Raw genomic sequence first — 12,727 nt, 5'->3', positions numbered from 1 at the left:
CCATAGAGGGCACACCACTTAGATAGGACTTTAGAGTCACCCATGTGGTTAGTTTAGTATTGTGTGGTATTTGTGTATATGTTACATTAGTTTTTTTGTATTCCCTGAAGATGTCTCAGTGACTGAGACAAAATACAGAAAGGATTAAAAATCTATTTTTAATTGGAAAGTTTATTTTATCTATTTTTAATCGGATTGTATTTATTTAATCTATTTTTAATCGGATTGTATACACCACTCGGAAACTTTCTGAGTGGTGTATACAATCCATTTAAGCCTCCAACATGAGTACAAGGACAGATTGAGAGAATGTAAGTTGCAAAACTTCATGAATAGGAGAAAGAGGGGGGAGGGGGATATGATTGAGACATATAAGCTAGTGAGGAAAGTGTGAGCACAGGAGTGAGGAGAAGGTTCTTTGCATGGAGAGTGGTTGGTGAGTGGAATGCATTGCTGGAATGTGTTGTGAATGTAGAAACACTAAATCAGTTTAAGGCATGGTTGAATGCGCACTGTACACACTATTTCGAACAGTGCTCATGGTTGAATGAGCACTGTGTGAAATAGTGTGTACCTATGAGTCACTGACTCCATGGAGTCAGACGTTAAAAAAAATAATAATAATTATTATTATTATTTTTTTTATTTTGAAGAGATATTTTGAAGAGCAAAAACCAAGGCTTGCCACATCCTGCACCAGTCATAATTCGTCTTACGAGCAAGTCCACAAAAGACAATCTCATAAAAGCCAGCAGGCAGAAAAAAACCAGCTGCCAAGAACTTGAACGCACAGCAAGAAAATACACCAATCTTTCTATCCGAATATTTAACACCCTTCAACCAAAATCTGTTGTACTGAGCAAGAAAAGCAAAAATAGAAAAAAAATTATCAATTTTTGTGGACCAGAGATGCCAAGATAATCATAAGGAAGTCACAAACTTCAAAATTGATACAAATTAAAAGCTCAGAAGACATAGAAAGGCTGCCACTGTGAAAAAAAAAAAAAAAGCCTCCTAATTAGCTCAAAAAGAAGCCCACAATAAAAAAGAATGTGAACCATGAAGACAGATGCAATAACACAGGATATCGGTAATTTCACTTTGACCAGACCTTTCGGATCATTCATTTGACCTCCCAAACACCTGCCTACTTCCAACACATCAACCAAATCAATAATATATATATATATATATATATATATATATATATATATATATATTATTATATATATATATATATATATATTAAGGATACCAAGTAATTTTATAAACTTAGTTTTTATATATATATATATATATATATATATATATATGTAGAAAGTATTTTACCTTGGGTATAGCAAATGTTAAAGATACCAAGCTATTTTAAACCTGGTTTTACTCCATATCCCAAGTAAGCAAACAGACAAACAAGTCAAGTTTGTGCCTGCAAGTGTTGCAAGGGTCAGCTAGACTTGCAACACTTGCAGGTGCAAACTTGACTTGTTTGTCTGTTTGCTTGGGATATGGAGTAGAACCAGGTTTAAAATCGCTTGGTATCTTTAACACACACACATATATATATATATATAACCAGTGTCATCCTCAGATAAGCTAATTACAAAGCTTTAAGGATGCAGTTGAGACATTACATCCCAGTAGTAGTATTTATTTAACATTCTTTACTTAACAGTCTGTAATGAATACTTGTAGTAAACAGAAAATGTGATAGTAATACTTCAGTTATATATTTAAATTTAAAATGATATTTTTAATTTATATATTTAAATTTTAAAAAAAATTATTATTATGTAAACTGCAACATAAGTAATATTGTTTAACTTGTGTAATTGTGAGTTATTAAGTGTAAACTATTAATATGATTATTATTAATGGTAATAATACATGCTTTTTACTCGTGTTAATGAGAAATTCTGCAAATGATAATGATATTATAAGTAATTATAATTTTTACTGAACCATTTGCAAGAAAAAGTTGCATTGTTGCCTAAATTTTAATATATTCATGTAATTATTCGAGAGATAATGAACTATTATTATTATTAAAAAAAAAAAATTATTATGTGACATCCTCCAGGGAATCCAAAGACTCATCAAAGGAGGGCATCTACACTACAAATCTCCGTCTCCACCACTCAATCCACCAACCACAATGAACCGCAACTAGCCAACCACCACCACTAGTATTTTCACAGACAATTACAAACATCCATGCCAATGCCGGAATTCAAACCAACAGCCTTTTGGCCGGAGAGCAGATAAGCTAACTACTCAGCCAATCAGGCTGGCTAATAATAATGATAATAATATGTGGCCTCCCTCGATGAGTCTCTGACTCCCTGGAGGTCTCTCTTAATAATAATAATAATAATAATAGTTAAGCTTTTGATAGAGTACCTCATGATAAGTTGACAGTCAAACTAGAGCAGATGGGGTTGGATATTAGATTAGTGCATTGGATTGGAGACTGGCTATCTGATAGGTATCAACAAGTTGTGTATGGGGGTGCAATATCCAGGAAAAGGAAAGTCACTAGTGGAGTGCCTCGGGGATCTGTTTTAGGGCCATTACTATTTAACTTGTATATTAATGATATTGGCGAAGATTTGGATGGAGATATTCAGTTGTTTGCAGATGATGCAAAGTTGGGACGAACCATAAAGAGTAGTGAAGATGTTGTGGCCTTGCAAGAAGACTTGAATAAATTGAGTGATTGGGCAAGCAGGGGATGTGAGTTCAATGTTGCAAAATGTAAGGTTTTAAAATTTGGAAAACAAAGATGGGATGCAGAATTTATGCTTGGTGAGAATATATTGTTGGAAGTAGAGGAAATAAGAGATCTTGGGGTGATAGTGGATAAGGATCTAAAATTTAGGGGACACATCGCCAAAATTGTGAAGACAACACAAAGACTTCTGGGAATGATGCGGAGGACACTGATGTGTAGAAGTAGGGAGATTCTTGTTCCATTGTATAAGGCTTGATTAGACCACACATGGACTACTGTGCCCAGATTTGGTCACCTGGTTTTCAGAAGGATGAAGAAATGCTGGAAAGGGTCCAAAGGCGACTGACTAAGGTAGTTTCTGACCTCTGGAATGTAGAGTATGAGGAAAGATTGAAAAGATGTAATTTGCAGAGTCTAGTGGAGAGAAGGAAGAGGGGAGATATGATAGAGACCTACAATTTGGTGAGGGGTTGTTATAGGATCAATGGTGGAGAAGTTCTACAGAGAATAGTGGGAGATCGGGGGAGAACCAGAGGTCATACCTGGAAACTGTATAAAGAGGGTGTGAGTAGGGGAGTGAGAGGCAGGTTTTTTTCGTGCAGAGTTGTGAGTGATTGGAATGCCTTGCCTGAGAGTGTGGTGTCTGCAAGGAGTTTGAATGTGTTTAAGACGCAGTATGATGAGATGTGTGTGGGATAAAAGGACCTCCTAGATGAGTCTTTGACTCCATGAGGTCTTGTTTAATAATAATAATAATAATAATAATAATAGTAAAGAAATCTTCAATATAAACTTGGAACTTATCAAATATGCAGGACTTGAATTCTCGCTCAGGTTACTTAACTTTTATGATATGATTTGGAAAGAAGGAAAATGCCCACAAGATTGGACAAAAGCAATAGTTATCCCTATCTACAAAAAAGGGCACAAATCTGATTGTAACAATTATTGTGGCATCAGCTTATTTAGTACCTGTTATAAAGTATATGCAGAAATCTTAGGTATAAACTTAAACATAAAAGACCCAAAATTAATAGAAGAACAAAATGGATTTAGAATTTAGATCTTGCATAGACTTTGCATTTATGCTAAAATTACTAATCAAAAATGCAGATTACACCAAAGCATTTGATAAAATTATCAGAGAAAAACTATGGGACATCCTGGAAGAATATGAAATACCAAACCAACTCCTTAGAGCCTTATTTAATATACATCAAGATAATGAAATATCTGTGAAGTACAATAATTTAACATGAAGCCAGAAACCAATAAATAGAGGAGTACGTCAGGGCTGCCCTCTCTCTCCAGTTTTATTTAATATATACATAGATAAAATCATAAAATAGAAAAATAAAAAAATGGACGATAACTAATGAAAGAGGATTCAAGATAAACCGTAACAACAGATAGCTATCCTATTTTTTGCTGATGACCAAATAATTATTGTAAACAATGAAGATGAACTGCAAAAATTATTATGCAGTTTAAATAATCTGATAAAAATATATGGTATGGAAATATCAACAGACAAAATAAAAGTCCTGGCCTTCAAAGGTGCTAAATTCAATAAGAAGCAAAATAGTGATAAACAACAAAATAATAGAGCAAGTAAATACATTTAAATATTCATCATCATCATTATTATTATTACATGACACCTCCAAGGAGTCCGAAGACATCGAGGGAGGGCACGTACTCTACAACTCTCCGTCTCCACCACTCAAATCCACCAACTCCATTGAACTGCATCATCTATCCCAACGGCATCTATTGTCCACCATCACTAATATTTTCACAGACAATCACAAACGTCCAAACCCATGATGGGATTCAAATCAACAGCCTTTTGGTGGGAGAGTGGATGTCCTAACTGCTTTGCCAACCAGGCCAGCATTTAGGATGCACAATCTCATACGAAAATGAAGCTGATATAGAACCGAAGCTACAAACTTTTTAAAAGTATTATAAATAAAAATTTTAAACCCAATTATGTACAAAAACACACACACGAATAAGAATCTACAATACAGTAGCTAAATCTACCTTACTTTACAGCAGTGAGATATGGACAATAAAAAAAGCAGATGAAAAAAAAAATTGAATCATCCGAAATGAAATTTCTGTGCAGAACTGAAGGAGTCACAATAATGGATAAAATGAAAGCAAGCAAAATCAGATAATAATCTTGGAATTACAAACTCCCTAAATGAAATAGTTTTTTTCTATAGAGAAAAATGGAAATAACATGTACTGAGAATGAATAGAAGCAGAATAGCTAAACAAATTCTAAATTACCCCAAAAGGTAGTACTGAATGCAGAGAATGATCCTTATAAAGATGGAATTGAGTCCAGAACAGGCCACTTGGCCTATAAGCCTGAAGAAGAAGATATCTTCAAAGGCAATATTCCAATTAGTTTGAAGAGCAAACCTTTAAACCAATAGCTTTCATTTCCAAAAAAAAAAAAAAAAAAAGCCATATAATCCAGTCATATTCTTTTTCTTTCTTCTATTTGTCATCTTTGATTTTTCTGAATCCACTCTCTCCCTAACACAAAAGAAAAAGTCTAAATGACAATGTTATTGTAGATAGATAGAAAAATCTGTAATACTGGTTTAAGACAAAAGTATACAATTGATTTGAAATACAATTTGATTACTATTTCATTTCAATGCACGATAAAACTCAACATTATTATTATTATTATTAAGAGAGATCTCCAGGCAGTCCGGGACCCATCGTCCCGGACTGCCTGGAGATCATATAAAGTGAATGACTTTATAGACATTGAACTTATATCCATTTTCCCATGCCCACATTTCCAGCCTATTCAAATTATTCTGCAAGTATTGCATATCAGCAGCATTCCTGATTACCTTACCTATCTTTGCATCATAAGCAAATAGCTGTATATCGCTTGTCAAATCCTTCCCAATATCATTAATGTATAAATTGAATAACAGTGGACCAAGCACTGATTGTTGTGGTACACCAGTGGTTACCTTAAATCTTGCTGACTCACATCCCCCATATACCACTTTTTGATATATATCTGTCAGTCAGCCATCCTCTTATCCATGCAAATATTCTATAATCCAAACCAATATTCTCCACTTTATGCAACAGTCTACCATGCTGTATTCTGTCAAAAGCCTTAGCGAAATCCAAAAGTATCGTGGCATATCCATTCCCCTTGTCTAGTTCAATGGTAACATTGTTACAGAATGTGAGCAAGTTGCTAAAACATGATCTTCCCTTAATAAACCCAAAGCAGAGATTCACTGTCAACCCATTTCTGAATGCAAATCCTAACGAATTTTTTCAAAATCTTCACCACCACCATTCCTGAGATTCTAATTGGTCGATAGTTGGATACATCGGTCTTTGTACCACCCTTGTGCAATGGAATTACCATACATTCTTTCCATTCCTGCAGAATTTTCCCTGTTCTGAGACACATATTAAATTGACTGGTCAAAGGAATAGCCAGTTCAGCAGAACACACTCTTTTAGCACACGTGCTGATATCCCATCAGACCCTATTGCTGAATTTTTACTCAGTTTTTGCATACACTTTAACAACTCATCCTCTTACACCTGAGTTTCTTCATCAAGTAAAGAGGTAGCATTGAGCTCAATGTTGTGTACACCACGTTGATAGCTTTAACAAAATGGGCACTCACTAGTTGAACAACCTCTTCTGCATCTGTAATCCTCAAGCCACCTGAATTTAGAAGAGTTATTCTTTCATATTTATTCCTTTCTTTTACTTACAATATATCAATAGAATTCTTGTGTTTTGTCTTTAGCATGCAGAGCAAGTTTCTTTTCATACTCAGACTTTGCTTTCCATAATAGTTGTGACTATTCTAGCCTGCTGCTTATAATTTTCATAATGGACATCATCTTAATGCATACAGTATTCCTTCCACATCATCCTTTTCTTACGAATCTCTTGCTTAATAAGATTACATATCCATTTCTGTGTGTTATGTTCCATTGAGTCGTTTTCGACTCCTGGTGATCCTATGATCATACATTCTCCATTCAGATCTGTCCCTGACCATGTCTTTCAGAATTTCCAAGTGCACTCCAGTTGCTTCTTTAACTCCATCCACTTATCTAATTCTTCATCTTCCTCTTCTCTTGCTTCCATCAACTTTAGCAAGGATCATCATCATCATCTTCTCCAGACTGTCATTTGCTTGCATAATATGTCCAAAATATGACAATTTTTTGCTTATGATCATAGCTTCGAGGGAGCAATCTGGCTTTATTCTATCTATCACTGATTTATGTTTGCTTTGCAGTCCATGGTATTTGGAGATGCTTAGTAAACATCTCCAAATCGATAATTCAAATGCATCTATCTTCTTTCTTTCACTCTTTCTCAGGGTCCAACTTTCACATCCATACAGTATCACAGGGAATAGAATACCATTGCTTTCACGATTCTGATTTTTGTTGTGAGGCCAATATCTTTATCTTTAAAGATCCTGCTTAAATTTGTCATTGCTTTCTTTCTGAGTAATAATCTTCTTCTAACTTCTTCAGTACAATAACTATCTTTATCAATTCGGGATCCTAGGAGCACAACATTGTTAACTGCTTCCATTTTCTCCTCGACTACTTCAAAATCATTAAGTTCACATGTTGCCATAACTTTTGTCTTTTTGAGGTTAAGTTTAAGACCACGTTTAGCACTTTCTTCTTTATTTATTTGACTTCTGCCCTATTTATTCTTTCAACTCTCGGGACACACTCTGATATCGCATCATTTAAGTATTGTTTTAATGCTTTCCATGCAGTGTCACTTCCCATCCATCAACTGATCCCATTCCACTGAACTTAGTAAACTCCTCAGTTGGTCATAATTTCCTGCTTTGTAGCTCAGCATGTAACATTTTCTGAATGGAACATTCATTAACTTAGCCACTTCCCAAGTGAGTACCACATGATCACTGTCACCAACTAGAGGCAGAATAGTTATATCTTTAACTGAAAAGCCATCTGACACTATAATCAAATCTAACACTCTTTGACTTCGACTTCCTTCTGTCACATGCTGCTTGAAGAAGTTGTCCTGCAACAGCTCAATAAATGCATTTTCATTCTCATGAGATTATACTGCTACTCAATCAATATTTGGATAATTAAAGTCTCCCATTATGATTACTCTTTTCGTGCACATCTTGTCTATTTGGTGATGCATTTCTTCATCACTAGCAACCGATCCACCAGGTCTGTAATAACAACACCCTGCTATGCAATTGATCTTGTTAGATTCCACATCACACCAGATGGCTTCAAACTCACTGCCACATGAAATACTGTCAGTAGTAGTACTACAATCATAGGTCTATCATAGGTCATGAATAGAAAAGTAAGAAAGTTTTATAAAGAATCAAAGTTGAGAAGCTTTCAGAGCTAAACTGTAGATTCAGATATACAAATATAATTCAAGAAGAAATGAGTTCCAAAACAAGAACCAAACTTTGGAGATTCAGTAGAAGAATTTGAAAAAAATTGATTGATTCAGAAAGAGAGTCGTGTGGTGAAGTAGTCTACAAGGATAGAAAAATCAGAACTCATGATGGATAAAAGAATCAGAACTCATGATGGATAGAAGAATCAGAACTCATGGTGGACTGAGAAAGTTAAGGAAAATGGATCACATTTAAAAGTTCTAGGGGATAAGTAAGCAACACAGAAAAATGTAAGAAAGCAAAGTAGTATGTAAACTTAGTTAAATAGCAGTCATGGTAAAGCTTAGGTCATAACACAGAAAATAAAATATATATCAGAAATGCAGAAAAATTATCTGGAGGCTAGTGAAAAAGCTCAGAACTGTAGAAAGATAACATGAGGAATTATATTTAAAGAATGTCAATTGAACAAGAAGCAACTGATGTGTTGTAACAAATATGCAAGAAGAATGCAATCAGAAGTATACCTGAATATTTGAGGTGGAGAAATTCATCACTTGCGGGCGCGCGCGCGCGCGCGCACACACACACACACATGCACACACACACACACCCATGTACTCCTATATCCATCATCCACTCTTAATATAAGATTTTGTAATAAATTAAGATTTTATTTTATTTTATTATTATTTTTCATTACAGGTATCTCTTGCTTAATGCGGTTCTGTTTAACGCAGATTTGATTATCGCGACGAAATTAATTGCGGCAATCCCTTGATATACACTGCAAGAGTTTTGATTAACGTGCCTTTAAATTTACCACGCAAAATCATGCTCACGGCATGAGGCTGCTAGCCTCGTGGTCATCCAAATTCTCTTAATTATCTGTGTGAGAATGTGAAAGTTTTATTTTTCCCACCAAATTCAACATCATTGTTACAACCTATGGACATGGGAGTCATTGGAACTTTCAAAGCCTATTTTCTTAAAAAGACATTCTCAAAGGCAGTTGAAACAGCAATCATGAAACAACATCATGAAACTCATGCCACCAGGCTGGGAAAATCCCGAGAAAATCACGCCATGAGGCTGAGTGCCAGCCAGTTACTTTGCTGCTAGCATTAAGAGTGGGTGTATTACAAGCTCCAGTTGTTTTGTTGTAAGTATTTACAAATTACATTCTTCGTAAATTTTACAGCCCATTGATCATGTCAAAGAATAAGAGCAATCCCATAACCGGGTCATTAAGAGACAAAAAAGAAGAGGAAGGTAATTACCTCAGATACAAAACTTGATATAATTAAAAGATTTAAATGTGGTAAAAGTAAAAGTAAGATCGGATGCGAATTTGGTTTTAACGAGTCTATGATATGGACTATTTTATCCAAAGCTGATGAGCATTGCAAGCAAGGTAAAGTGGTATCTACATCTACAAGTATGCAATGCACACGTAACCGGAGTGCTATAATGGTTGAAATGGAAGATCTGTTGATTATTTGGCTGCAAAACTGCAATCAAAAGAGAATTCCAATTAGTGCCTATAATATCACGGCCAAAGCTCTAAGCCTGTTTTCAAGAATTAAGGAGACTAAATATAAAGAAGACAATTCAAAATTTGCACCTAGCAAAGGCTGGCTTGAAAATTTTAAATCAAGAGCTGGACTAAAGAATGTGAAAATAACAGGTGAAGCTACAAGTGCCGATGAAGATGCTGCATCCACATTTACTGCTGAGCTGCAGAAAATTATTGAAGAAAATTATTACGATTACCACCAAATTTTCAATGTAGATGAAACTGGATTCTATTGTAAAAAAATGCCATCTAGAACTTTTATATCAAAAAAAGAAGCAGTGCAGCCTGGCTAAAAAAGTATCAAAAGATCGCTTAACTGTTTTGCTTGGAGGGAATGCTAATGGAGATTTCAAACTGAAACTGCTGCTTGTCTATCGAACTCAGAACCCAAGGGCTTTAAAAGGATGTAGCAAGAACTCTTTACCTGTAATTTGATGAGCGAATCAGAAGGCTTGGGATAACCAAAGTCTGTTCGAAAATTGGTTTAAGTCTTATTTTTTCCCTGCAATTGAAACTTATTGCAAGAGAAATAACTTAGCTTTCAAAGTTATTTTGCTTTTAGACAATGCACCTGGTCATCCAAATTCTCTTAATGATCTGTGTGAGAATGTGAAAGTTTTATTTTTCCCACCAAATACGATATCATTGCTACAAGCCATGGGCATGGGTGTCATTGCAACTTTCAAAGCCTATTTTCTTAAAAAGACATTCTCGAAGGCAGTAGAAACAACAACGGGAAAAAATGCAATTATGCTCCACGAATTTTGGAAAAAAATTAACATTAAACACGCAATTGAGAACATTCATGACTCGTGGGAGCAAGTATCTTCTAGTTGCATGAAAGCTGTTTGGAAAAACCTGACAGAATGCGCTAATGACTTAGGTTGTTTTCAAAATGCTGTGAACAACGTGATCAAAGAAATCATTGCTTGGTGAAGACCTCCGTTTTGATGGTGTTGATGCAGAAGATGTTAAATTATTGGATTCAAATTCAAAAGATTTCAGTGACAATGATCTTCTTGCAACTGAACAACGCACATGAAGACAACGAACAAATGGAATGTGAAGATGAGATTCCAAAGGAAATAACAGTCAAAGAACTGGATGGAATATTTTGCAGTTTAGAATCGCTTAAGCAGCAAGTAATGGATATGGATCCAGTTGTTAATTGAAGAATGATTGTTTGCCGAGGTCTGGAGAGTCATTTTGCTTGTTATCTTAGAATTTATACCTATAAGAAAAAAACTAAAACGGTTCAAACGACTCTTTATAACTTCTTTTGATTAAAAAAAATTGCAGTAACTAATGTAGGTACAAGTATTTATTAAACATTTATTTTGCATTCATTTTTTATCTTTCCTAAAAGAGTACCATATAAAACGAACTATTAATATAGTAATCAATCAGGGACGAATTGATTATTAATAGATTTTATAATCGCGTTAATAGATTTTATGAATGCGATTTTGATATACACGGTGACATCAAGGGATTAATTAACCGCGTTAATCAAGGGAAACCTGTATTTTATATCAATATATTATGATAATAATATAAAATACACTCCATATTAACAAGATCTCTTGTACTGGTATTCATCACATTAAAATCACTGGTTTTATCTGTACATACTACATATATACTCATTGAGAAAACTATTTAAAATACACTGTGATTATTAAGAAACTAGGGATTAATCTGGTCATCAGATAAGCACTTTTTCCCACAAAAGGTATTACAACAGAATGATATGCTGAATATGTCTTTAAAAAAATAATAATGAATAAAAATAAATTCTCTAATGCCCATATTCCTCACAGAAGCCAGAACTCTCTTAGCTCTAATTTTTGGAAATAAATAATTAATCAGTCAGCACTGATAGCTGCAAATGACTCTGGGGCCTTCAGGATGAGAATGCAGAATAACTGCTGTATTCATATATTTCTAAACTCTAACTGGTATTATTGTCTGAAACAGTATGAGTTCTACAGTATTTTTCTAAGTTGCAGGGTTAAACATCTTGATGCAATGTTATTATAACAAAGATGGTGTCGGGAATGTACAATGTTAGTTATGAGGATCGGCTGAGGGAGTGTGGACTGCAGAGTTTGGTGGATGGAAGGAGGGGTGATATGATTGAGACTTTTAAACTGTTGAGATGTGGTGGTTACAGGGTTGACATTGGGGAATTCTTTCGCTTGATTGAACAGCGGGTAGGAGTCATGATAAGGGGCCATTCCTGGAAGTTATGAAAGGAAACTGTGAGCAAGAGGGTGAGGAGTGGTTTCTTTGCATGGAGGATGGTTGAACCATGGAATGCATTGTCTGATGGAGTGGTGAGAGCGAGAACAGTTAATGCATTTAAAGAGTGGTATGATAGACTTTGTGTTTCCTAGGATGGAAAGGACCTCCCACGGTGAGTCTTTTGACTCCATGGAGGCCTGAATAATAATAATAATAATAATAATAATATTGGAGAAAAAAACAAGTACTTTCCTGCAAACAATAGAATTTAGCTGAGTAAAAAAAAAAGGTCCAGATAAAGTAACTATATTCCTTAGTTCCTATAGAAATGAAAGTGTAATGATTTTCTTAATTTAGTCCCATAATCTAGCATTATGGTCACTAAACTATACAGGTGACCAAAACCAAAAATAAAAATCAATCCATCTGATCACAGTGACTCATTGTTTAGTAATGAGCACATGGACAGGTGCTAATACACTTGGGCATTGAAAACTTTGCTTAATGGGAGAGGAAAGATCAGCAAAACAGGTTCAATGTTAAGAGGGCAGGAAAAAGACCCAAAGGAAGACCAAGGTCTAGATTCATTGATTCAGTCAGGAGTGCTTCAGCAAAATGAAATTTTGATACATGTTAGATACAACAATATTGAAGTGCTGACAACTAATGAGGAAAATTTGGAGGAAAAGTGTTGATTGGAGATTATTAATAATGTAAACTTATTCATGTAGTGCTGTCATAGTAACCTGG

At 34.9% G+C, this 12,727-nt stretch overlaps 1 protein-coding gene across 1 annotated transcript in view; it reads right to left on the bottom strand.

The window, feature by feature from the left end:
- Nucleotides 1-12,727, bottom strand: part of LOC150098324 (medium-chain specific acyl-CoA dehydrogenase, mitochondrial-like) — a 254,840-nt gene that overhangs the window by 88,607 nt on the left and 153,506 nt on the right. The window lies entirely within an intron of this gene.

This window comes from Typopeltis vanoorti, chromosome 15, assembly GCF_054136105.1.
Source record: "Typopeltis vanoorti isolate ZY-2024b chromosome 15, IOZ_Tvanoo_1.0, whole genome shotgun sequence".
NCBI lineage: Eukaryota > Metazoa > Arthropoda > Arachnida > Uropygi > Thelyphonidae > Typopeltis > Typopeltis vanoorti.
This window is presented reverse-complemented; position numbering and strand designations above follow the sequence as displayed.